Source organism: Rhinopithecus roxellana, chromosome 1 (assembly GCF_007565055.1).
Source record: "Rhinopithecus roxellana isolate Shanxi Qingling chromosome 1, ASM756505v1, whole genome shotgun sequence".
NCBI classification, from domain to species: domain Eukaryota; kingdom Metazoa; phylum Chordata; class Mammalia; order Primates; family Cercopithecidae; genus Rhinopithecus; species Rhinopithecus roxellana.
The window spans coordinates 82,141,987-82,169,630 of NC_044549.1; the positions used below are offsets into that span (position 1 = coordinate 82,141,987).

At 38.1% G+C, this 27,644-nt stretch overlaps 1 protein-coding gene and 1 long non-coding RNA gene across 11 annotated transcripts in view; both read right to left on the bottom strand.

Annotated features, from left to right (window-relative positions):
- The window catches only part of FHIT (fragile histidine triad diadenosine triphosphatase), a 1,520,982-nt gene that overhangs the window by 453,931 nt on the left and 1,039,407 nt on the right, over window positions 1–27,644 (bottom strand). The window lies entirely within an intron of this gene.
- LOC115896448 lies at window positions 8,640–22,912 on the bottom strand. The gene is made up of 3 exons (XR_004056325.1): window positions 22,778–22,912; window positions 12,062–12,129; window positions 8,640–8,766 (listed from the first exon to the last, which is right to left on the bottom strand). It is a non-coding gene; the product is annotated as an uncharacterized LOC115896448 (long non-coding RNA).

Sequence of the window (27,644 nt, forward strand, 5' to 3'; positions counted from 1 at the left end):
GAAATGACATGAATCGTTTTTCAGCTCTCTGACATTTACCCATGTTTTTTCATTTCAAAAGAGTAACTACTTTGCTCAGGACTGAAAAAGTTGTTCTGATGAAAGTTAAATTCTAAAACATTCTGTATTCTTCGGAGTTGGTTGGTTAGGTTCTTGATAATCCAGCACTTGTTCAGCAAAACTACTAATTAGAGGTGAAAGCCATGTATGCATTGAACAGTTAGCTCTTCAAGCTTCAAAGAGAGAAGAAGGACCAAAGGATGCTCTTTCCCTTAGGAACCCATCTGACCTGCATTTAGGCCAGTTAATGATGACTTCCATTCAGCTTTGAAACATGTGTCTTTTAAGTCAGCTACTTTTCAGTAGGGAAAAAGTATTTTGAGAATTAATCACTCTCAAACATCATACAGAAGCCAACCAGTTAAAATACCACAATCCTAAACAGACCTGCAAACAACATTTGGAAAGTTGAATTGTGATTGACTGATGACATCACAGACCAAAATAACATCCCACATTCATTTCTTGCTCTGCTATTTTTGTTTCCTTCAGAACAGTCAGAACTGCTTTTCTGAGATGGCTGAGACAGTTTTCTCAGAAGTGACACAGTGAAATAGCTAATGGCCAGAGAGTGGGAGTGAGATTAGACCAGAAAAAAAAGAGAAAAACTAAAAGAAAAAAGGTGGAAAAGGACAAACGTCATGTACACATACCCCTAAAAGGTGGCCAAAAGATAGTTATAGTAAAAATACTAAGGGAGGGCAGGGCGTGGTGGCTCTCACCTGTAATCCCAGCACTTTGGGAGGCCGAGGCAGGCAGATCATCTGAGGTCAGGAGTTTAAGACCAGCCCGGCCAACAAGGTGAAACCCTGTCTCTACTAAAAATACAAAAATTAGCTGGGCATGGTAGTGCACACCTGTAGTCCCAACTACTTGGCGAACTGAGGGAGGAGAATTGCTTAAATCCAGAAGGTGGAGGTTGCAGTGAGCTGAGACTGCACCATTGCACTCCAGCCTGGGCAACAAAGTGAGACTCCATCTCAAAAAAACTAGGGCAACAAAGTGAGACTCCATCTCAAAAAAACTAAGGGAGATTTTGAAGTTATGTCTTTTTCCTGTGACTGGGAGGCCCTGGGAAGCTAAAAATATTTCATTGAACATCTGCTTTTCTTCCAGGAGGTAGAGTATTCCTGATACTTCCTTCTAATTTAAGTGAGGTGGTATCCCACAACAACAACAGCAACAACAAATGGTTCCTTCCTCTAAAGAGGCAGCCAGCAATGATCAAGAAAACAGCACAGTGGTATACACTATGCAGCTTTGGTACCAATGCCAACAACCCAAGTGATAAAAATTAAGAACAGAATTTATACCCAAATAATGCTTAAACAACATGTTTTATTAAAAGCTATAGCAAAAGGGATGCATTTGAAATAAAAATAGCAATATTTTCTGCTTTAATAACCAACTGTTGACTAGTCTTGTACTTAGAAAATGGCAAGGTGTCACCTAGTGAACTACTCAAAAATCTCTCTAACTAGAAAGAGTAAAAGCAGTATTTCAAGTCCGCTGACCTGAAATGAATATACCATACGAACATAATGGCAATGTACATTGCTCACATACAAAAACACATCGTAAAGCTGTAGTGATTAGAAGGGCACAGTGACCAAAGCACGATCCTCCCCTCCAGAAACAGACTCAAACACACAGAAAAGTAGTATTTTTTATATGACATTACAAATTCATGAGGCAAGATGAATTAATCAACAAATGTTATTATGGGAAACTGAGGACATTGAAAAGAATAAATGTGAACCCTACCTCACACTTTATCCCAAATAAATTAGAGACAGATTAAAGATTAAAAATTTTAAAAATACAAGTGTTTCGTTTAAAACATAAAGCATTGAAAACAGCAAAATAATTTAAAATACTTTTAAAAAGTTATTTTAAAACATTTTTACAGTGGGAGAAACCCAAAAGAAAAGACTAACAAAGCCAATTACATAAAAAGAAAAGTTCAGATAATACAAACCAAACAGAAAACAAACCAAAACACCTACAATCAAAAAAATAAAGGTAAAGGGCTGGGGTGGTGGCTCACGCCTGTAATCCCAGCACTTTTGGAGACTGAGGTGGGCGGATTACTTGAGGCCAGGAGTTCAAGACCAGCCCGGCAAACATGGTGAAACCCTGTCTCTACCAAAACTATAAATATAAAAATTAGCAAGGCGTGGTGGTGGGCACCTGTAATCCCAGCTACTCAGGAGGCTGAGGTAAGAGAATCACTTGAGCCCGGGAGGCGGAGGTTGCAGTGAGCCGAGTTTGCATCACTGCACTCCAGCCTGGGTGTGCAAGACTCTGTCTCAAAAAAAAAAAAAAAAAAAAAAAAGAAAGAAAAGCTAAAGGATAGGCAATAGTTGAATGGTCTTTGAAATAGGTAAACTGAGGGCTACCAAAAGCCCTAAAGCAAGCAGACAAATGCAGATGTAGGTTCAGGACTCAACATCAATGCTATGGCTGGAGACATGGGGTATGGCAGATGCCTTTCATGAAAGCCAAGAGAGACTCATCTCCCTAACTCCCAAATGACTATGGAGGAGTTTCCACTCTGTGACTCTACTTCTCCTCTATGGGTGGACACCTAGCCAGGGGTAAGCATCTCATCTGTGAACAATCAACACAGAGGCTGAGTTGAGCCATGGTCTCTACAGGGCATTCAGAAGTAAGTGGGATTTCCAAGTGCAATTAGCAGAGTTGCCTGAATCTCATATTTGACACCTTTAGCCTACATGCTGCTTACCTACCCAGGATCTGAACTTCTGGATATGTATCTTTATTTCACCCCACACTCTGAGTCCTAACCTTCTACCCTCTAAAATGATTCCACCACCGTCCATGAAAGCAGAACTGATAACTACAGGCTGCGTGACTCATGTTTCGTTTTGACTTTTTGTAACCACAATCCACATTAAGAGCTTTTTCAATGTTGTATGAACTTCATAATTTTGAATGACACAAGTTTCTACTGAAGTGATTGGTCTGCCACGTCCACTGCCAGTGAAAGAATATTCTCTCTGTGTTTTTAAAATAATTCATTCTAAATGACACTGGGGTAAGATGACCGAAAACTAAAGGGATGACATTTTGCTTAAAAGGTAGAATTGTAAACACCAGCCTGCACTCAAGAAAATGGAGATTTCTTAAAATTTAAAATCCTCAACTATGAGGAGGATAATTAACAAAACACACTTCAGAAGTATGAACACTTAGAATGCACTTAGTCACTTTACAAGAACTACTGTAATCGTTCCCAAGCCTAAATGCAGGTGTGAGTATAATCACTGACCAGTTGCAGCAACACTGCTGCTGAGAACGGACGTGCATCAGGCCACATGCCAAGGGACAGAGCTGGTCTCAGCACCCTTAGGTCTCAAGGCATATAAGAGCCAATGTTCAGGCTGCAAAGGTCTGGGCATATGTCTTCCCAGGCTAACAGAGGAGGAGACACTGAGACTCTACATCAATTTCCCAGTAATATTCTGCAAAGTGATAATGAATTTCTAAAAGAAAACTAAATAAAAATATCATTTAGTTGGCTAAAGAGCTTCCAAAAGAAAGGCCTCAGACCATTTCAAAAAGAAAATGGACAACTCTCAAACACAGCCACATAGATGAGGCAGAAAGGAAGAAATATGCAGACCTATGACCATGGCCTTGACAAGTCATTTTATAGAAAGGTAAGATCCAAGTCTTGAGGCACTTGCTCAAGCATTCAAATATTTCTGGGGCCAATCAAGTGCTGGCTGTGGAGATGCCAGACCCTGCAAACAGTCTAGTGGGGGACACAGGCTTTCACATATATGACTGTAGCACAGTGTGATATGTCCAGTGTCAGGGGCCAGTACTGAGAACGTGGGGGCAAGAAAGGAAGGAGAGACTCCTCACATCTCAGCCAAAGTGGTTCAGGAAAACATCCCAGGAAAAGAGGTGTTTGATATGGGTGTTAAAAAAAATGGGCTCATTTTCCAATCTAAAGAACTTGAAAGTGTCATGTGACACAAATATGAAGGCATCCAATGATCATGGATTGGAAGCATATCATGAAATTGACCATAACCTGATTATCCAAAGCAATCTACATATTCAACGCAATTCCTATCAAAACACCAATAGCATTTTTTTTCACAGAAATAAAAAAAATCCTAAAATTCATATGGAACCAAAAAGAGCCCAAATAGCCAAAGAAATCCTAAATGAAACAAATCTGGAGGCATCACATTGCCTGACTTCAAATTATACTACAAAGCAATAGTAACCAAGACAGCATGGTACTGGTATAAAAGTAGATTTACAGGCCAATGGAACAGAATAGGGAACCTAGAAATAAAGCTAAATACTTAGGACTAAGTGATCTGAAACAAAGCATTAAAAAATATAAATTGGGGAAAGGACACTCTATTCAATAAATGGTACTGGGAAACCTGGATAGCCACATGTAGAAGAATTAAACTGGATCCTTATCTCTCACCATATACAAAAAATCAACTCAAAAGGGATTAAAGACCTGAATCTAAGACACGAAACCATAAAAATCTTAGAAGAAAACCTAGGAAAAACTCTTCTGGATATTGGCCTAGGCAAACAATTTATGACTAAGACTCCAAAGCACATGAAACAAAAACAAAACTGAATAAATGATAAATTAAACTAAAAAGCTTCTGCATAGCAAAAGAAACAATCATCACAGTAAACAAACAGCCCACAGAATGGGAGAAAATATTTGCAAACTATGCATCTGACAAAGGACTAATATCCAGAATCTGCTAGGAACTCAAACAAATCAGCAAGGATAAAAAACACATAATCACATTTTAAAAAAGGGCAAAGGACATGAACAGACCTTCCTCAAAAGAAGATATACAAGTGGCCAACAAACATGAAAAAAATGGTCAACATCACTAATCATCAGGGAAATGCAAATTAAAACCACAGTGAGGGCTGGGCGTGGTGGCTCACACCTGTAATCCCAGCACTTTAGGAGGCTGAGGTGGGTGGATCACCTGAGGTTAGGAGTTCTAGACCAGCCTGGCCAACATGGTGAAACCCTGTCTCAACTAAAAATACAAAAGTTAGCTGGGCATAGTGGCAGGGAGCTGTAATCCCAGCTACCCAGTGGGCTGAGGCAGAAGAATCGCTTGAACCCAGGAGGTGAAGTTGCAGTGAGCCGAGATCACGCCATTGCACTCCAGCCTAGGGGACAAGATTGAGACTTTGTCTCAAAAAACAAAAACAAACAAACAAAAAACCACAGTAAGACATCACTTTACCCCTCCAGAATGGTCATTCTTAAAAAGTCCATAAACAATAGATGTTGACATGGATGTGGTGAAAAGGAAACATTTACACACTTCTGGTGGGAATGTAAATTAGTACAACCTTTATGGAAAACAATACAGTGATTTCTCAAAGAATTAAAAGTTGACCTCGCATTCTATCCAGCGATCCCAATACTGGGTTTCTACCCAAACCCTAACCCTAACCCTAACCCTAACCCTAACCCTAACCCAAAGGAAAGTAAGTCATGAGATTAAATAAAAAAACACCTGCACACATATGTTTATTGCAACACAATTCACAACTGAAAAGACATAGAACCAACCTAAGTGACCATAAACCAATAAGTGGATAAGGAAAATGTGAGATATATATATATATATATATATATATATGTGTGTGTGTGTGTGTGTGTGTGTGTGTGTGTCTATATGTGTATATGTGTGTGTGTGTGTGTGTGCGCGCGCACACCATAGAATACTACTCAATCATAAACAAGAAAAAAATAATGTTGTTTGCAGCAACTTTCATGGAACTGGAGGCCATTATTCTAAGTGAAGTAACTCAGGAAAGGAAAACCAAATACCAAGTGTTCTCACACATACAGAGGAGCTAAGCTATGGGTATGCAAAGCCATACAGAGTGTTATAATGGACACTGGAGACTCAGAAGGGAGGATGTAAGGGGCGTGGGAGATTTTTAAAAACTACATATTGGGTACCATGTGCACAACTCAGGTGATGAATACACCAAAATTTCAGACTTGACTCCTATACAATTCATTCACATAACCAAAAACTACTTGTACCCCTAAAGCTATTGAAATTTGTTTAAATGAAAAAAAACTTGATAGTGATACAGTTTTAATCAACCAATTACTGAGGATGGACATATTAGTTTATTATTGCCTCTGTCACAAATTACTACATACTTAGGGCTTGAAACAACACATAGTTATCCTATAGCTTTGCAAGTCAGAAGTCTGAAATGGCTCTCACTGGAATAAAACCAAAAGTCAGCAGGGCTATGTTCCCGCTGGGGTTCTAGATCAGAATCCATTTCCTCACCTTGTCCAGCTTCTAGGGGAAGCCCACATTCCTTGCCTTATGGTGCCTTCCCACATCTTCAAAGCCAGAAGCATCAGGTCAAGTCTTGCTCACACCACATCACTCAGACCTCTGCATCCCTCATCACACCTTCTCTCACTCTGACTCGCTTGCCTCCGTCTTTCATTTATAAGGACCTTTGTGAATACATTGGACCTACCTGAATAATACCAGATAATCCCCCTATCTCGAGATCCTTAACTTAATCACATCTGCAAAGTTCCTTTGGTCATGAAAGGTAACATTCACAGGTGTTGGGGATTAGAATTAATACTCCTTCGGGGGACCATTACTCCACCTACCAAAGTGGGTTAGGGACCACACACCAGCCCTAAGTGCAGACGGAAGCAGCAATGGCCTAGGATGTGTGACATACATACAAACATATATACAGACATACATATATGTTACATATATTACACATATATACGTGCACACACATATCCATTACAGAGATGGTATCATACATATGTACAATATATACATACTATGATAGTAAATGTTTCATTTGTAAAAAAATAAATCAAGCAGGGTTATATTAGTCTCATTTCTTATACTTTGCTATGCTTTTGTGTGGGCAAAAAGCTGTATGGATCATGTGCTGGGGACCACAGGTAAGTACATACAGCCATGCAGAGACCCATGCATATAAACTCCATCCATCATGCATATTACTGCACCCCAAATAGATAGATCCATACATACATAGAGAGATACAAGAACTGCTTTTCAAGTCAGTGTTCCCCATAGTGTGGTACACATTCCGTTTACTAATTCAAACTTTAAAATTCTAAAAGCAGCATATTTGTTTAACACGCATTTAAAAATATATAACCATCATGTCAGTCATGATTTCATAAATGCTACAGCTTGGAACTATTCTGCCCATAGTAGTCCCTAGCCACATGTAGCTTTGTCCATGTAAAATGTGACTAGCCCAAACTGAGATGTGCTATAAGTGTAAAATACACACAAGATTTCATAGTATAAAAAAACCTCATTTAAAATTTCTTATTGGTTGCATGTTGAAATAATAGGATATAGTGGGTTAAATAAAATATATAATTAATTTCACCTGCTTCTTTAATATGACAACTAGAAAATCTCACATTTGCCTTGCATTATATTTCTTTTAACAGTACTAGATTAAAACAATGCCAAAGTAGTTGTGAAGTGAAAACAAAATAAGTTGAGCTAAAGTAAATATTAGCAAAGTCAGCATAAAGATATTACAAATATCTTGAAATTTGAAAGCTAATAACCGATGTTGGTAACACTATACAACATCCCTGGAAAATGGAATCCAGCTTTTGAATATTTTCTGGAAAGGGTATCTTACTACTTCTGAGGTTGTTCAATGTAGTGGTAGTGGGGGCCAAATGAAAAACATTTCTTCTTTGTATTGACTGGATATCTGAAAAACCTTTGTACATTTCTCTCCATTGGCCTTAGTTCATAAAGCACAGCACAAACCTACCCACTACTATCCATAACTAGCTGATTCTGGCCTTTTGAACCTTTAGTTTCAAGGCTCCCATGAAACTAACACAGCAGCTTTGTAACTTCACAAACTTGAAAGACCACATTGTTGGAGGAAGATTCTTACTGCAGGCCCTGGCATTCCCCATTGATGAGCTGAAATCAGTTATTATGAGGTTCTGTATACACCTTCCAATGATGGATAAAACAAATGGATATGCCTCACAGGCACAGCAGGAATTAAAAATACATTAGTTCAACGCAACTTCAGATCTGGGATTGAGGAACGTTTGGATGACTTTTTTTTCTTTTCCAATAAAGTTTAGATGAGGCAGGAATTCACTATAGAGTAGAGTTCTGAGACTCTCCAGGTCCAGTTCAGTACTTGGAGAGAAATCAAATACATCTTATCTTAGGTATGGCACTAACTTTCATCAAAAAATTATCATATGCTCAGTCACAAATGGTTATTGTAAAATCTTTATTAACCTAAGTGCATATAAAAATTGTGAATTTCTAATACAAAGCAGTATTTGACTTTTAAATTTCATTTTAAGCTTGGCCCGTTCACTTGGAATGTGATTACAGAGTAAATTAAAAAGTAATCACATGTGAATTACATTTCCTCATGAATGTAATGACTTCAGGAGGCTGATTAATGTTAAGCAGTGCCTGTCCTACTGCATGCATACCTTCCCAGGTGAGATATGCAAGATAGCTGTCGTGAGTTGATTTAATTTTCTTTTACTGGTATTCCAGGGAGACTGCCTGAACACATAATAGGCTCAGCACGTTCATTAGGACTGAGGATGTTCTTCCCTTTGGTCTGTTCAAGTCCCACCTGCAAAATACCATCACTGTCAACTTACGGTTATGAGAAAAGCCCAAGGGAGGCGGTGCAGCTCTGGTACCATTTTCTACCTAGCCAAGTTTCAATTTCTCAATCTCTCTTTATATCTTTTTGGCAAATTCTTCATATTTGAATGGAATAATTCCAGAGAATCACTGAAAAATGCATTTGCACCAGTGTAAAGGTAACGAATTGTCTCACAAGGAATGAAGGCTTATTAATAATCTACAACAGTACTACTGCAGAGAACAAAATTTAAACTATAAATTTAAACTATGTGGAGCACAGGATCATTAACATATTTCCTCTCAGGTAATGGGGAATGTAGTAGTCTAAAATATTTACTCCTTTCTGTATAGTCAGGTGAAGGTATTGCTTTCTAAAGGAGTTGTCAGAGGAATCATGATATTGTTAGAAGTGGAAAAGGCCTGCTGCTTCATTATTTCTGTGCAAAAGAAGAGTAAATACAGCGGATTTAGTAGCAAGCCAAGTAAAGCCAGGTACTAAAAATTACACTGGGTCAAGAGTTGGTCTTTATTCCTGTGATTCCCCAGTCCACTGGGTGGAACAATGAACCAGTAGAGCAGCCTGAGAACATGTTACATCATAATCTAGAACATATAGACTAGCTGATGTCATGAAACTGTCATACTATATATGATGCTCTCTGACATCCCCTATTCTATAAAATTTCTTTTGTTTTTCTTTTTTAAGTTTGGTGAGACATACTAAATTGAATTCAAAATCCATCAATGACTCATGACCATCAGTTAGAAACATTTCGGACTGGGAACCTTTGGAATCACAGGAGTTGAGAGACTGCCAGCTTACTTCATTGTCATCTAATTGTGGGCCCTCAAAGGGCAATGCTCCAAATGTCATCTCTTCCCAGCTTTGTGTAGGTGGTGGGAAAATGAAGAGGGGTAATATGGAGAGAATTAATGTCAGGAGAATAAGACAGAAAGGGCCTACAATTCTGTAGTTTCTTCTAAGACTGGCTTCAGGATTCCTCTGAGTTTAATATTTCTGTTATGTTTTTATCCTGAGATATGTAAATTTCCAGAACATTCAGGGTCAATTATAAGACTATTAGAAAGATTTTTATTTAAACATAAACTCAAAATCATTCAAGGATAAAGAAGAAATCTATGAGAACTCTTGAGTAGGTAACCTACAATTCTTCCGTGTTAAGGAGCGAGTAGAGAAAATTACTCTTGTGTTTCTAACTGGGAGTGTTAAACATAGGCGACTAAAAATGTGAAATATACCAATGTACAATATAACTCCATTGCTTTGAGATGGCAGATACTAATATTCTTTTGCTGTACCTTATCTAAACATTTTTAAGGCCTTTACTAACCCACTGTGTGATATTCAGAAGAGGGTGATCAAGAAAGTGAGTGACCTAGAGAACACATCATGGGATAACCAATAAACATAGACAAGGTAAGACTTGGGCACTAAGGATGGGATTAGGAACACAGTGTCTCCATCCAGAGGACACTACTGGGTCCAGGCTATCAAGGAGACACATTGGATTGTGGTGTTCCCTGAGGTGCTAATGAGAGTTCTGTTACCAACAGGACTGGGATAATCAATTCTCCTTCTCTGCATCCCCTTTCCACTATTTTAGGGCCTGATGTTTGACAGTCACCTAATGAGCTAAATGAATTCTACAAATTCTGCTCTACCATGTTGGATTTGCTCCTGTGGATAATACTCAGCAGACCACTATAATTTCTAGCGTGTCAAAATCTACTTTTGATCTCCCCCTTCTCTAGGACATATCCCTGGCATTTTCCTACACAGGACCAAAATTACTTTTAGAAAATGTAATTTTGTATAAAATAGGAAAAGTAAATTATATCATTAAAATATGAAAAGGATCTTCTTCTAATAAGATCTGTCCTCTACAGGGCATCCATGCTTTGAACTTTAGGAACAGCATTAAACTGAAGCACCAGTGTCTTTCTTCTGGAATCAGAATTCTTTTGTTGCCTTTTTTGGGGAAAAAAAAAAAAAAGGCTGTCATTGAACTTATTATTAGGTTTCAAAAATGTGACCAAAGGCAATAATAGACTGATTTATTTTAATGCTACACTGCTCTTAATGGCATTTGCTTAAAAATGGGCCAGCCTTTGAAACACCCTGACACCACACACTGGCATCTACAATGTTGAGGCTACTGATTCAGTTTCATTTCCCAAGATGTCTTTCTTTACTCCTTTGTCCAACCACCCATTCTTCTATCCATTCATCCATATTCATCCATTCAACAAACATCAACATTTATTGCCAGGCCTTAAGGACAGACAAGCGGCAAGAATAAAATGCTTCCTGCCTCCAACAGAACTTACTAAAGTTTGGCTGAGAAGACAACCACTTCCCCAACTTAAAATAGAACAAGTGGGTGGACAGTACTCAGTCCAGTTTAAAGAGACCATAATACCTAAGTTTTGGTCATTACTCTCCCCTCTAGCCTGGGCTTTATGTTTGGTTTAGCCATTTAACCACCATTATGTCTAACAGCATGTATGTTCCACTGCTGATTTTACCAACAGAGGCCAGTCTCACGGTAGGAAACATGGCTCCCAATGGTATCTTATAAACCAACATGATCGTCTATGCTAGATTTCAATCATCATTCTAAATTCTATATTGTGGGTTTGTATTTCTCAGTGCCAATACAAACCACAATAATATCTATTTTTTAAGAGATGGAGTCTCACTATATTGCCCAGGCTGGCCTTGAACTCCTAGGCTCAAGTGATCCTCCCACTTCAGCCTCCTAAGTAGCATATCTTAAAGTCCAGGGCCACACAGAGGAAGAAAGATGCTACACTTGGTAGATAACCAGAAGAAAAAAATCATTTAACACCACCCCACCCCCCAAAAAACCCTCTCTCTCTGCAAAATGGAAGAGCCATCTAGAAAGAAACAGAATCATTCATACATATTTATTTTAAACCCAATAATTGACCACCTATTGCAGTACTGAAGTTCATGGCCTACATGGGATTTATTATACTGATTAGTCCACTTCTGTGTATATTTAACCTATCTCATAACTTTTTTTAAACAGTCGATACTAATAAATAGCTAAGTTAGTCTAAAATATATTGAATCTAAGACTACCCAAATTTTCCTCAAACACCCTAACTAGACCCCAGTTAAACTTCTTTTGGAGTTTCAGGGAGAAAAAAAAATAGAATGCTTTAGAAATCCTTGACTGAATTTTGTTACATTAGCTCAGTAGAAGCATTACAGCCACCAAAACCACTCTTACCAGTCAGTTCTCCATAGCAAGAGATGGCTGCCTGTCCCAGGAACGGCCACTCATGTCTTCTTAGGATACTTCAGGAACAAAGAGGAGAAAAATAATCTTGGAAATTCTGTAGACTGTTTTGACTTTTTAACCCATTCATTCAATCCATAAAAATGAACAAAGTGCTATAATGTTACAGTGGAAAGAGCATCTTTTCAGAGGAAAATAGCCAGAGTTTTAGTCAAGACTTTGTCACTAATTATCATTGTGCCTTTAAAGCTTATCACTTCACTTTTCTGGACCACATTTACTTATGACAAACATGAGGAAGTTGGACCAATGACCTAGTAGCGCTTGTTTCTGATTCTCACAGTCTGAAGTCAATGGATGTTTCCTGCAAGGGCAAAGCAATGCTTCCTCCACTTTTTCTGACTCCTTTCAAGTTCTCCTAGAGAATCCCTAAGATGATTCATAAAGAGAAAGGAGGTGCTGCTGCCCAAGCACACATACTTTGTCACAGTGTGTGGTCAGGCACTAGTTGGCATTAATTTATTTGTTCACAGTTGTACATGAGACATTACTGGTAGAGAAGTTATGGTTGCCTGACTGTAGATGTGTAATTAATTCTGGAAAAGGATGCTATAAAATTACAACCCAAACAATCTCGGCAGGTGTCACTGTAGTCAGGAGAACATATCTTCACAAACACTCATTATTTATTTATCCTTAAGTAAGAGAAGGTCCCTACCAGCCAGCCTAAAAGTGCTGAGCTCTGTTTCCCATCACAAGGCCAAGAATTAGCAACTTTGTAAGATCAAAAGGGGGTTTTATGTATGCTCTGTCTCCATGCAGGTCTAAGTGGAGTCATGACAACTTGAGGCACCTTTGTAGATTTTTTTCAAGTTTATATGCAGAATGGCACTCCGTAGCATCAGTCAGAAGGCTACTCCCATGCCCCACTTTGTCTATGACCTCAGTTTTATCTACTTATATTTATGATTGTGGAGCTTAGGATTTCAGTGATAGAATACTTTGACACACTACAGTAAAAAAAATAACTCCAATAGAAGTACACAGACACACACACACACACACACACACGGCTGTAAAACTGGTAAAATATGAATAAACTCTGTGGATTGTACCAATGTTAATCTTCCAATTCTTACATGAGGCTATAGTTACTATAGTTAAGCAAGATGCTAACTATAGAGAGTTTGCATGAAGTGTGCGTGGGTCTTTTCTTTGCATTTTTGCAACTCCTGTGAATGTTGAATTATTTCAAAACACAAAGTTAAAAAAATGACAACCACCAAATAATTAAGAAACCTATACCTTTAAAGGCAAGATTTAAAAAGTAACTGGAAAAGTTCAGGAAATTGTGTAATGACATGGTTCATCATCAGTGAATACCTCTCCTTCAAAAAATATTTGTGTGATAATAAATATCCCTCAACAAAGGCATATAAGTCACCAATATTCACTCCCAGGAAATAAGGACTGTCTCTTTCAAAAAATATTTAGAGGACCTGAGATGACCCTTTCCCCCCAGGTTACACCAAGAGTTTTCATCACTGAAAACTCCTTTTTGCAATTCATAGTTTTGACAAATAAGATTTTAGTGATGTGTCTGTGTCTGCAGATACACCGCTCTGTACAGCTATATAACAACTATTACCTGGTTAACCTATGTCAGCCCATTTGAACTGATCTTTAAGGAACACAAAAACATATGTATACACACTGGTATGAACATCAAATCATTCTTAAAATATTTGATTTAGAAAAAAATGCAAGAGAGATGATCGTTAATATCCACAAAAGGTAACACAATCTCACAAATAGACAAGAAGGGAACAAAGAAAAACTAAAGGAAAAAAATGGGGGCAAAGACAGGCACAGGAAGACAAACTTCGCATGTTCTCACTCATTAGTGGGAGCTAAAAATCAGAACAATTGAACTCGTGAAGACAGAGAGTAGAAGGATGGTTAACAGAGGCTGGGAAGCATCGTGGGGAGGTGGGTGAATAGTTAGTGAGCACAAAAAATAGAAAGAATGAAGAATAACAGCTAGTGTTTGAAAGCACAAGGTGATTGTAGTAAATAATTTAATTGTACATTTTAAAATAAAAGAGTATAATTGGATTGTTTCTAACACAAAGGAAAATTGCTTAGGGGGATGGATACTCCATTTACTTTGGTGGGATTATTACTCATTGCATGCCTGTATCAAAATAGCTCATGTACTCCATTAATATGCATACCTACTATGTATCCTAAAAAATTAGAAATTAAAAAATGGGCAAAGATATGAAGAGGTATTTTATTTATTTTATTAGAGACAAGGTCTCAGTCTCTCACCCAGGCTGGAGTGCAGTAGCATGATCTCAGCTCACCGCAGCCTCCACCTCCTGGGCTCAAGCTATCCTCCCACCTTAGCCTTCTGAGTAGCTGGGATTACAAGCACGCATCACCATGCCCGGCTAATAGATATATATATACACACACACACACATATACATTTTTTTTTTTTTTAGTAGGGATGGGGTTTCACTATGTTGCCCAGACTGGTCTCAAACTCCTGGGCTCAAGCAATCTGCGTGACTCGGCCTCCCAAACTGCTGGGATTACAGGGGTGAGCCACCCTGCCCGGCCTGAAAAGGTATTTTTAAGGTGGAACAATATAAAGAGTCAATAAAAATGAAAAGATGCTCAAATTTAATAGAAGACAGAAAATGTTAAATAGAGAAAACAATGAGATGTCATTTAGACCTAATGCACTAATACAAATGAAAATAAGGGGAAACTCCTACTCTGGATTTAGATAAATGGATATTCTGGTACATGGTGGATTAAAATATTACTTTTAAGGCTTTATGAAAGGTAATCTAGTAATATCTATAAAGATTTAAAAAGTACGTTTTCTTAAATCTAGTACTTTCATGCCTGACAATCTAACCCATTAAAAGTAGGTTATTAGTGAGACCTCATTTCTACCAAAAAAAAAAAAAAAAAAAAATGTAGCCAGGCATGGTGGCATGCACCTGTAGTCTCAGCTACTCAGGAGGCTGAGGTGGGAAGATAGCTTGAGCCTGGGAGGCGGAGGTTACCGCGAGCCAAGATTGCGCCACTGCTCTCCAGCTTGTGTGAGAGTGAGACTCTGTCTCAAAAAAAAAAAAAAAAATCATATGAGATTTTGTACAGTGATAAGACAAAACAAAACCACACAAAGGCTGGATCCCACCAGCAGAAAATAGTTTTAAAATTATGTTACAGCCATTGGACATAATGAATTAGATTTTTACAGTAGCCTGGAAGGGATTTCCTCAAAGAATTATTGAAAGATATAAGAATGAGTAAGACTCCATTTTTGTAAAACAAAGACTGAAAAATCCCTCCAGATATGTATGTGTAAATACACATATGTATTAACATATTAGCAGGCTGACAAATACGGAAGTATAATCACAGGTGAGAACGTCCCAAATTCTGCATCCTGGCACAAGTATAAGATAAAAACTTTTATCTAACACTGAGGTGGAAAGATAAAGGTTGTTCATCACCAGAAATGATGAGCCAAAGGATACTGACACCTAAAAAGCAGTATTTGAGCAAAGGAGCTGGGGAGTTCGAAAGGAAGTTGTTGCCTAAGGAGGATTCTGGGAGCACTCCAGGAAGAGGGAGGATAGAGCATGGTGGATGAGGCGGGTCACGTGAATGGGAATGGGATAGTACCGAGTGAAAACATGGCAACAAAAGGACCCAAATTTCAGAAATATACATATATACATGTACATAGATGAATACATATGTGTATTCTTGAATTTCATGGTCATATTTATGCATTTTTGGTGAAACTGTGTTTTTAAAACTTACTTTATGTCTTAAAAAATAACACTTAAGACTGGGCGTGGTGCCTCACGCCTGTAATCCCAGCACTTTGGGAGGCTGAGGCAGGCGGATCACGAGGCCAAGAGATGGAGATCATCCTGGCTAACATGGTAAAATACTGTCTCTACTAAAAACACAAAAAACAAACAAACAAACAAACAAACAAAACCGAGTATTAGCTGGGCGTGGTGGCGGGCTCCTGTAGTCCCAGCTACTCCGGAGGCTGAGGCAGGAAAATGGCGTGAACCCCGGAGGCGGAGCTTGCAGTGAGCCGAGAGTGCGCCACTGCACTCCAGCCTGGGCGACAGAGGGAGACTCCATCTCAAAAACAAAACAAAACAAAAAACCCTTCAAAACAAGCCCAGGTAAATGATCTTCCAGTAATTTCTCCCTTGAATTTCTTGTTCCTGCTGCTGTTAAAATCAAGAGAGCACCGTATTTCTCCCTTTGCTCTTCTAAGATCCAGTGCTTATGATAAGAAAACCATAGTCCAACACACCCTATGTAAGTTATTCTGTATGTCTGAGCTTCAGACGTTAAGGAGCTCTTTCAGACTTCAGAGTTATGAGAGTTTCTGAATAGCCACCTGGCAAATCTGGGTAGATGTTGACTTTCCCAGCAGGCCATGATTTATTGCCAAAAGCACAATTTTTTTCTTTTGTTTTGACTTAGCATGCCAGAAGAACAACACAGGACTATAAGAATTAAACCTAATCCATTATAGCTAAGCTCTCTAAGGCATAAACGCGGTAAGGGCTGCAGCAAAACGAATTTATCAATCATGCAATGCAGGACCCCTTTAAGCTTAATTATTTAAAGAATGCAAAACAGGTGGACAGTTCTACCATTAAATTATCCTGTTTAAAGAAAATGCCAACTTGCTAAGCATTTCGAAGTGGACAGGCTATTTCAATAGAGTACATTGCTGAATGTGCGTGTGTGTAATAATAAAAGAGGCTGCCCTTTAAAAAGCCCCACACCATGTATTTTTACTAATTTAATTTTGTGTCAACTGTACTTTTTGGTTCACTCCAGTTGCAATTACTACTCTAGTTTAATTTCACATATATTTGCATTATTTCATTGAAACCCTTACCTCAGTAAAGAGTAAAAATAGGCCAGGCGCGGTGGCTCACGCCTGTAATCCCAGCACTTTGGGAGGCCGAGATGGGCAGATCACGAGGTCAGGAGATTGAGACCATCCTGGCTAACACGGTGAAACCCCGTCTCTACTAAAATACAAAAAAAAAAAAAAAAAAAAAAAAAAAAAATTTGCCAGGCGTGGTGGCGGGCGCCTATAGTCCCAGCTGCTTGGGAGGCTGAGGCAGGAGAATGGCGTGAACCCGGGAGGCGGAGCTTGCAGTGAGCCGAGAGCGCGCCACTGCACTCCAGCCTGGGCGACAGAGGGAGACTCCCTCTCAAAAATAAAAAGAAAAAAGAAAAAAAAATAAAAGAGTAAAAATAGATACTTCCCATTAGACCCACCTCAAAAGAATATATGTGTGTGACAACATACACACACAACTAAGTGGGATGAAAGTGAGCTTTAGAGATGTGGGATAAAGGAAAAACCATTTGAAAAAAGTCTCAGAACACTTCTAGGAAGACTGTATTTACTTCCTCATCCAGCAAAGTGCTATTTCAAATGTGTTAAATAAGTAGGGAGTGTGTCAGTGTCCGTGTGTGTCTCTGTACTAAGAAGCATCCAGGAAAAAAGAGGGGAAAAAGTGAATATAAAAATTTAGAAATTAGAATATTTACTTTTAGTTAAGAAAATTTCTAGAAAGCTTTATTTTGGTATACAAAATGTAACACAGTCATCTCAACAATCGTGTCTAGTCATTCAGCAATCAGCCGCCACTGACAACCTACACCTATCCTTCCTTTCAATAATGGTCTTCCAACAGACCTCGAAAGGCTTCTATATGGGTCACTTTTCTTACTATATCTATATTTTTTTCCAACCCTAATCCTATAGGTTCTGAATGATATTGAGTTTCTGGTAAACTTTAAAATGTTTTTCTTAGATCCAGCTGTACTGAGTATACAGCAAATTTAGAATCACCACCCCACAGTCCCTCCCCTGACAAATCATACTATTTAATACGGTGGTGATGAGAACAACGTATGTGACTACCTTTGCTTTTTAAAAAGGCAGAAACTGGAGGCCGGGCGCGGTGGCTCAAGCCTGTAATCCCAGCACTTTGGGAGGCCGAGACGGGTGGATCACGAGGTCAGTAGATCGAGACCATCCTGGCTAACACGGTGAAACCCCGTCTCTACTAAAAAATACAAAAAACTAGCCGGGCAACGTGGCGGGCGCCTGTAGTCCTAGCTACTCCGGAGGCTGAGGCAGGAGAACGGTGTGAACCTGGGAGGCGGAGCTTGCGGTGAGCTGAGATCCAGCCACTGCACTCCAGCCTGGGTGATAGCAAGACTCCGTCTCAAAAAAAAAAAAAAAAAAAAAAAAAAAAGGTAGAAACCTATAGAATCTATATGTGAGATCCACTCATTGTTTCTATAAAAAGATCATTCTGATATTGTCATGAGAATGTGTGAAAAATCTATAGGCTTACAAAACATGGAAACTCAAGATATTGGCTGGTAAGGGCATGGTAGGAGCAATGTATTCTTAGAAGAGAGGCTGCATCATTTCTGCAGACAAATTTGAAATTTTCTGTGTGCAATTTAGAATGTAATCTCTTACTAGATTAAATTTTACAGTTTGGGAAGGTGAGGAGGCTAGTAAGAGCAAACTGCATGAGACAAGAGTATAGATATCCAACAAACACTGAGGCAACCAACCTGAGCCAGTTAGTACTTGACGGCAACGCTTTTATTAGAAACGCTTTACTTATGACCTATTACCAGCGGTTCCTCTGCTATTGAGATACATTTAAATCTGTCATTCTAAATGTGTTTACACTTAATGTGTGTACAAGAACTGCTGATAAAGGCAAGCGTGACATGTCATACTGATGACGTGTTAAGCGGAGGAAATTTCCACCGCCACAAGCAACACTTTAACCTGATGAAACATTTTAATCACATTTTTATTGAAGAAGATTACTAAAAGATGCAGACTTTCAGAACTTGACAAATTTTCTTGATCCTTCGCCAAATCAGACGTAGGCAAAGTGTGCTCTGAAATCACCTCCCCACAAATTGTAAATTCATTTTCTGAAATTAGATATTGACATTTAAGTATCATATAAAAGTCAAACTTTTCTAGGATGGCTGAGAAGTTGAAAATCCTAAATGCCTACATGATGAGAAAAGAAGTTAAGGCAAAGGCCAATATGGTGAGTAATTTTAACATTACACTTAGCATTTAGCCCCTATTCTGCATTAGTCCCATGTTAAGAACCAACTCATTCTTTATATCCAACATATGTATTTTCAATATTTGCTAAGAAATAATCCTCTTTTCAAAACATTGGTTATTATTTTTTACAAAACTTGGTTTCTCAACAGTATAATTCTGTGTTTGCAGACTACAAAAGTATAGCTCTGAGAATATGAAAGAATATAATCACTAGGACAGGCAATTGATTTCTGTGTGGGCAAAAATTTTAGACCTTTTTTTTAGGTGAATGACATCAGACAGCCATTTAGCGCTAAGTTTCCATGACTACCTGTAAAATTGAGATATCATTCATTCATTCATCTGATAAATATCAAGAAAACATCCACAATATTTCAAGTACAGAGACATGTGACAGAGAACACACTGGTTTTGCCTTTAAGGACATTTATAGTCCATTTGCTTTCTATCCACTTCGACTCAGACATAAAGAATATTTATCAAATATACTGGAAGTCCCAGAATAAGGGTACTCTAAACACATCATTCAAATTTCAAAACAGAACCTAAAAAACAAATGCCAAAACATTTGCCCAACGTATTCAGGTCTTACGAACCTAGTGATTAACATATTTTTAATACGTTATTTCAGCTATACTATAGCTAAATGGTAAAACATAACGAAACAAACTACTTGGTTTATTTAGTTTATTATAAAGCCACACTTAGTAGTATTCCAACTCAGTGCTCTTCAGCAAGTATGTGCACACCTATATTATGTCTAGGCACTGTAATAGTGGCTAGGGATATGATGACATGATGACCTGTTAGAACCCTGTGACCTTGAGAAGCTTATGGTCCAGAAAGACAGACAAATGTGTCATTCACTATGCGATATTCCTCTCAATCTCTTCCTCTCACCATCTTTCTTACATTCCTACCCCTGATTTGGTCCAGGCAATCCACCCATCTTCCAGAGCCAAGAATGTTGTTGAGCCAATAGTAGAAATCTCATTCCCTCTGCAAAGGATTTGTTTAGCAAAGTTGTGTGACCCAGTTTCAGCCAACAAGGAAAGTGAGGGAAAAACGGTTCAATAGGGCTTTTGAAAAAGACATGGAACCAATCCAAATGCCCATCGATGATGAACTGGATAAAGAAAATGTGGTACATATACACCATGAACTACACAGCCATAAAAAGGAATGAGATCATGTCATTTGCAGGGACACGGATGAAACTGGAAGCCATCATCCTCAGCAAACTAACACAGGAACAGAAAACCAAACACCACATGTTCTCACTCATAAGTGGGAGTTGAACAATGAGAACACATGGACACAGGGAGGGGAACAACACACACTGGGGCCTGTTGGGGGTGGAGGGGTGTGGGGAGGGAGCAAACCACCATGGCACATATATACCTATGTAACCAACCTGCACATTCTGCGCAGGTAATCCAGAACCTAAAATAAAAAATAAAGTGTCAATCCAAAAAAAACCAAAACCAAAAACAAAAACCAAAAAAAAGTTTCTTCACTCTTTCCAAAAAGAGGTAAAAGATAAACCCCACTGAATGTAGAATTTGGCATATGATAAATACGCTATCCTTAAATCATTGGGGAGAAGATGGAGTTTTGATAGGAACTGTTGGGACAAGTGGATAGTCACATGAAGAAAGGTAAAATCAGATCCATTCCTTAGACTTTAAACCAGGATAAATTCCAAATGGATCAACTATTTAACTATGAAAACTAAAATTAAGGACTAGAAAAAAAAAAAACATGGTAATATGTCATCTCAATAATCTAGGAACGGGGAAAACTTTTCTAACAATGATTTAAAATCTCAAAGTAATAAAGAAAAACATGGATACCTGTGATTACATAAAAGATTCCAGAAACAAACTGGGAGAACATATTTGTAAGCTTTACTAGAGATAAAAATCCCCAATATACAAAGGGCTTCAAAATCAGAAGAAAAAGAGCCAACAATCACACTGAAAAATGAGTGAGAAATATGAACTGATTAGCTCATAAATCAATGCAAATGGGTCTTACACATCAGAAAACACACTGGACTGTGCTTTTAATAAGACAAATGCAATCTAAAACAATACTGAGATACCATCCCTCACCTATCTGACAGAAAAATCTTAAAGTTCAACAATATAGTATGTTGACCAGACTTAGGGAACTAGGAATTCTCATATAGTTGTGGTATAAATACAAAGTGATGTACGCAAACCCTATGGATGGATGTTCATCAATACCTAGCAAAATTACGTATGTATTTATCCTTTGACACAGAATTCCACTTCTGGGAGTCTATCCAAAAGACACACTGGCAAAGATAAAATATATGTTTGCACAAAGCAATTCACTACAGCATTATTTATAATAACAAGGTATTGAAAATAAAAATGTTTATAAATAGGAGATGGAGTGAGAAAAAAACATGGTACATCCCCATGATGGAGTACCATAAAACCGTAAAAAAAAAAAAAAAAAAAAAGAAGAAGAAGAGGAGGAAGAGGAGGAGGAGGAGGAGGAGGAAGAAGAAGAAGAAGAAGAAAAGAAATCATTCTAGAAAGTGCAACTGCATACTCTCCAGTCTATTTTTCTAAGGAACAAAAGAAAGTTGAAGAAAAATGTATAGGGTATATATAACTTTTCAAAGAAAGGATGGAACACAAATATAAATGTATTTATATACAAAAGTGTATGTATATCCATATATATATGCAACCTTATGTATATATTGTATTTATATTTAATAAACTAAGTATTAAAAATTTGGGGAAGGAAGAAATAGGGTATGAGAGAGATATAGAAGTTATACTACTTTGAACATACTGGTTTTATAGATTGATTTTGAAATCATAAATATTCTACATAATTATAATGCAAAATTAAATCTAAAAAAGCAATCTCTATAAATTGGAAGTAAAATAAACCTAATTTCATATCCAGTTGCTGTCATAAGTACTCACAGAGGTGCTATTTCTAGCGATTTTATTTAAAATACATAACAATTTAAAGGAAAAGTCTAAACTGCTCATGGTAATTATATTATTTGTAGTAGGATTGATACTGATATTCTGAGACTCTTGTGCATGTACTGTGAATAAATCAAAGCATTTGATGGTATCATTAAATGCTGAGGTTTTTGTTGGGAAAGGAGAGTGTGGCTGAAATGACATAAAGATACGAGATCAATGGGGTAAGGCATTCTGACTGGAGAAAATCACACTCCCAAAGACGAGCTTACAAGTTGCCTTAGCTGATTCTCCAGGCTTCTGTTTCTAAAGCTATTGTCATGACGTCTTTTAGTGTTTGTTTTTCATATGATGAGGTCAATATATACACAAATATTAAAGTACATTTACATGTATATACACACATAAACTTATTTAGATAGCATGTTCTCATGCATTGATCACATTTCTGATTTGAAATAATAGTACACTAGTTAAATTCTTCCGAGTTGACTGTGGCCGAATCTGCCATGCCCAGCATCAGACCTCGCATTCTTTCCCACCTACTTGTTTTAAGCTGCTGGCTCCTTGCAGTCACTTGGCAGAAAACACTTCTCCTCAAACTTGCGTTGTATTTCTAGCTTTCACTCATCAATATGAATTTTGATGCTCCCAGTGAAAACCAATTTAAGGTATGGAGCGTGTTTAAAACAAGGACTGGCTCCAGCCACACCCTTAATTTCAGAAAACAAGCCTCTGAGGCACTCCCAGGAAGCCATGTGGTATCTTTTGGTAGAAAGAATCAAAAACACCTTAGTATAAAAACAACGTTAGGGTATTTGTTGAATTTTAAAGGTTTAGCTAATGTACATGACAGCAGACCTCAAAGTATCAGAAGAAAGACTCCCAAAACGTCTGTAACAGAGCTTCAGATAGAACACATCTCTTGAAATAATACTAATATCTATTTTGGGGATAATATAAGACATTTTCTCCAAAACACATATCTCTTTACCATAACGGGAGACATATAAGTAAGTAGAAAGATCTCTGAAGACAACTAAGTGTTGTTTAAGCAGTAAAATAACAATCTAATGAATTAGTCAGATAAGAAAAAAATCTATGGGGAGAGGAATATTATTTAGTTTGGGAAAATAAATATGGTTTTCAACATAGGTGAAATATTACTGGGACAGAGGACAGGAAATAATACTAGGACTGGGACCGGATATGAGAAAAACAGGATGAAATGGAAGATGTGAGAATTCAGATTAGACACAGAAAAAAGGACATGGCGGAGCAATCCTGGGCACTAATGATTTTCTAAGAAACCAGGAGATCCAGGTGCCTGAGGACTGTTCCAAGTGGAGCAGCTGTCTATCTCAAGGATTTTGCTAACCCCAGAAGCCATTAGCCTAGTGCCCAGGGAATGTTTAATACCGAGACGCTTTCATTCCACCTGAAAGAAAAGCAAGAGAGGGATCTCTCTCTCTCTCTTTCTCTCTCAAAGTACCTAGTACTTTATGATAGTTTCATTGGTTTCTTGTGTTGATTATTCAAGATTCCTTGGCTGACGATGACAAGAACACAAATCAAACTAGCCTCAACTAGAAAGAGAATTGGCTTATATAACTAGGTATTCCAATGATAGAGAGAATATCAGACAAATCTAGATCAAGGCACATACCCTTTCTTGCTCTCTCTCCCCCCATCTCCTTTTCTTTCCATCTCCCAATTCTGTTTGTCTCTGATCAGCTTTTGGCCTCATATTCTTCTTCCATGAGCAGGCTCTGAAACCCCAAACCCACAGCTTTTTTATATCAAGTCTTCTCTCTACGTAGATCAGATTTCACCAAAGGAATCTTACTGAGAGCCACGTAGGAGATGCTTCAGCTTCCTGGAACAATCACTGGGGCATATTCCTGTGACTCAGACATTGGACAGACCCAAGTCAAGCTCCCACAGGCCACTACACTGGCCATTCCCAGCACAACCACACAGGATGGGGAAAGAGTTGTTTTTTCCAATGAATCCCAACAACAGATTTTTCCCACTATCCTTCCAATAAGACGATTTTTCCTCCAAGGGCATGGCCATCTCAAATACTTTTGGCCTTTTCCATACTTTACCATAACATCTCCTAAATATATGCTTCATAATTAAACAAATGGAAACCAGAATTTTTATTGTACACATCATCAATAAATTATTTTCACAGATTGCAAACACATTCCTTCAATATTCCATTAGCTGATTGTGATCACCTAATCAGCACATGAAATCTATTCAGAGTATCAGGAGCATAAGAGAGACAAGGATATGTCAATTTGAAAATGCCATCCTTAGAAAGCATGTCTACCTACATCTCCAATCTCTAAGTCATAAATGGAAAGCATTGAATGTACTACTAAAGATTTTTATACCTGAAAAATGGGATGGTTCAGGTAGCCTAAGGATCCTGCAGCTGTGATGTGTGGAACACAGGTGTTGCGCAGAATAATCTCATGTAATAAGAAGTTCAGAGAATGGTCATGACTAGTGCAAGGGGGAGAGCTAAGTAGATATGATTCCAGGCCCTACCCTTACTACAAGCAGAAGGTCCAAGCTTTCATCCTCTTTCTTATTTGAGAGCTTCACATTAGGATTTTTTGGAAACGCAATTGTACTGGCAAACCAAAAAACATACAAACAGCCAAAAAATTGTATTAGTCTAATCACCTCTTTATACTACAGATGAAACAGTTCCTAAATACAGATCCTAAACTTGCTGTCATTCAAATTTCAACACAGCTATCCTTTTACTTCACCAGGCTGCCTTTCTTAATTTGATTTTACAAAGGAAAGCTTTTTTAAAAAAAACTAAAACTACAACTAAAAAAGCATATGCTTGAGTTCTTAGACTACACATAAATATTTAGGCTGTGCTTATCAGAATTTTAGAATTCTGAAAAGCCTCCCTGAACTCTCAAAACTTCTAAAAGCCATACCATGCTGGTGAGGCTGCAGAGCAAAGGGAACACTTACATACTGCTGGTAGAAATGTAAATTAGTTCAGTCACTGTGGAAAGCAGTGTGGAAATTTCTCAAAGATCTTAATAACAGAACTACCATTCGAACCAGCAATCCCACTACTGGGTATATAACCAAAGGAAAATATATCTTTCTACAAAAAAAGACATGTACATTCCTATGTTCATCGCAGTACTATTCACAACAGCAAAGACATGGAATCAACGAAGATGCCCATCAACAGTGAACTGGATAAAGAAAACATGGTACATATACACCATAGAATACTATGCAGCTTTAAAATGAATGCAATTATGTCCTTTGCAGCAACATGGATGCAGCTGGAGGCCATTATCCTAAGCAAACTAACACAGGAACAGGAAACCAAATACAACACATGCTCATTCTCACTTATAAGGGGGAGCTAAACATTGAATACATATGGACACAAAGATGGGAACAAGAGACACTGGGGACTGCTTGAGGAGGGAGATGAGGAGGGGGACATGGATTCAAAGCCTGCCAGTCATGTACTATACTCACTACCTGGGTGACAGAATCATTCATCCACCAAGCTTCAGCAACACTCAATTTACCCATGTAACAAACCTGCATGCACACCCCTGGAATCTAAAATAAAAGAAGATAAAAGTAATTTATTCAATTAAAAAAAAATGGGCCAGATGCGGTGGCTCATAGCTGTAATCCCAGCACTTTGGGAGGCCAAGACAGGTGGATCATGAGGTCAGGAGTTCGAGACCAGATGGCCAATATGGTGAAACTGAAAATACAAAAATGAGCTGGGCATGGTGGTGCACACCTGTAATCCCAGCTACTGGGGAGGCTGAGGCAGGAGAATCGCTCGAACCTGGGAGGCAGAGTTTGCAGTGAGCTGAGATTGTGCCACTGCACTCTAGCCTGGGCGACAGAGCGATACTCCATCTCAAAAAAATAAAATGAAATAAAAAAATAAAATAAAATGCCACACAAGCATCAAATGTGGATAGAAGAAGAAATATCTACCTACGCCTCTGCTGAAATGTCAATGAATCTATCTAATAAATGCCTGCAATAGGCTACTTAATTAAAATGAATAGCTTTAGCAATCACCTTGGTTGACAACATTCAGAATCAGGAGCAAATAATAGTTAATGCTTATTCTACAGAATTTCTCTTCCCTTCCGTACACAAAACATGTACACGGCTTAGTAACACAAAATTTCCAATAATCTATGAGAGAACACTTAAAGATTTTACACTTAAGAAGAATAATTTTTGAATTAATTTTGAATCTATTTTCCAAAACTAAATGACTTTTTAAAGGCCTAATTTATAATTACCATTATAAATAAAGACATACACTGCAAGTATTTGGCACACGTAATTATAGTAAAATGAACACACCCCTATCAAGCACATCTTTGTAGGTCAAGATGGCAATAAGAAAATATTTTTCACTCTGGTCCACAGTGATCAAAGGGAGATCAGCACTGAAACTGTATTTCAGAATGCCACCAAAAGCTTTGACCAGGAAAGAGAAGCAGTGCTGGCCAGTTGCCCACAAGATTGCATACTACATTAGGTTTTAATACATTTCAAAAACAAAGATAATTTATATAGAAACTGTGACAGTTTGAGGAAGTTCGTTGGTATAATCTTAGAAGACTGATCTAAAGACAGTCTAGGACAGCTGCATGCAATTCTAGGAGTCAGATCTGTTTGTTTCCAAGATAAGCGTCAAATACTAATACAGATAAGAGCTAAAACTAAAATACCAATTCAGTGAAAAAGCTAAAACCCAGAAGACGTTTTATTTCATTACCTGTCTAAAGTTCTTTTTAACAGTGATAGGTCATGTTCTGTTTCTTCACTGGGGTAAGGTAGAATATCTGAGTGTCCCAAATATACTGAAGTTAGAGACAAAAATGCTCACAAGCCATTTAGAAAATGATTCATTGTACTGTCTACCTAATACTGGGCTGAAATACATTGACTGCTTAGAGTATGTTTACAATCTGCTAATCCTATAGCTTGCACTTAAACAAGGCTGGTTGGATAGATAATCCAGACAAATGCAGGGTTCCATAACAGAGCAGTTTTAAATGTCTTAGGCTATCACCTAAGCCACAAACAAAATTGATTTTTCCAGACATGTTCCAGTGTCTGCTTACCCTTTCCTGCTACCAACTGTCATCTCACTCCCCTGATAAAACTCTTGACATGTTTTGCAGTATCTTCTACTCCTTTCCCATTCCAAACAGCTGTCTTCCCTTCCTGGCAGAAACTCCCTGACATCTGGATACTCAGGATGGCTACTGTTATGATGGACAGATTCCATTTTATCCAACTACCCAGCTCCGAGAATATAAAAATGAGCAAAAGGAGGAGGAGTGTAATAGTTTCACCAGCTACACAAATACTAGTT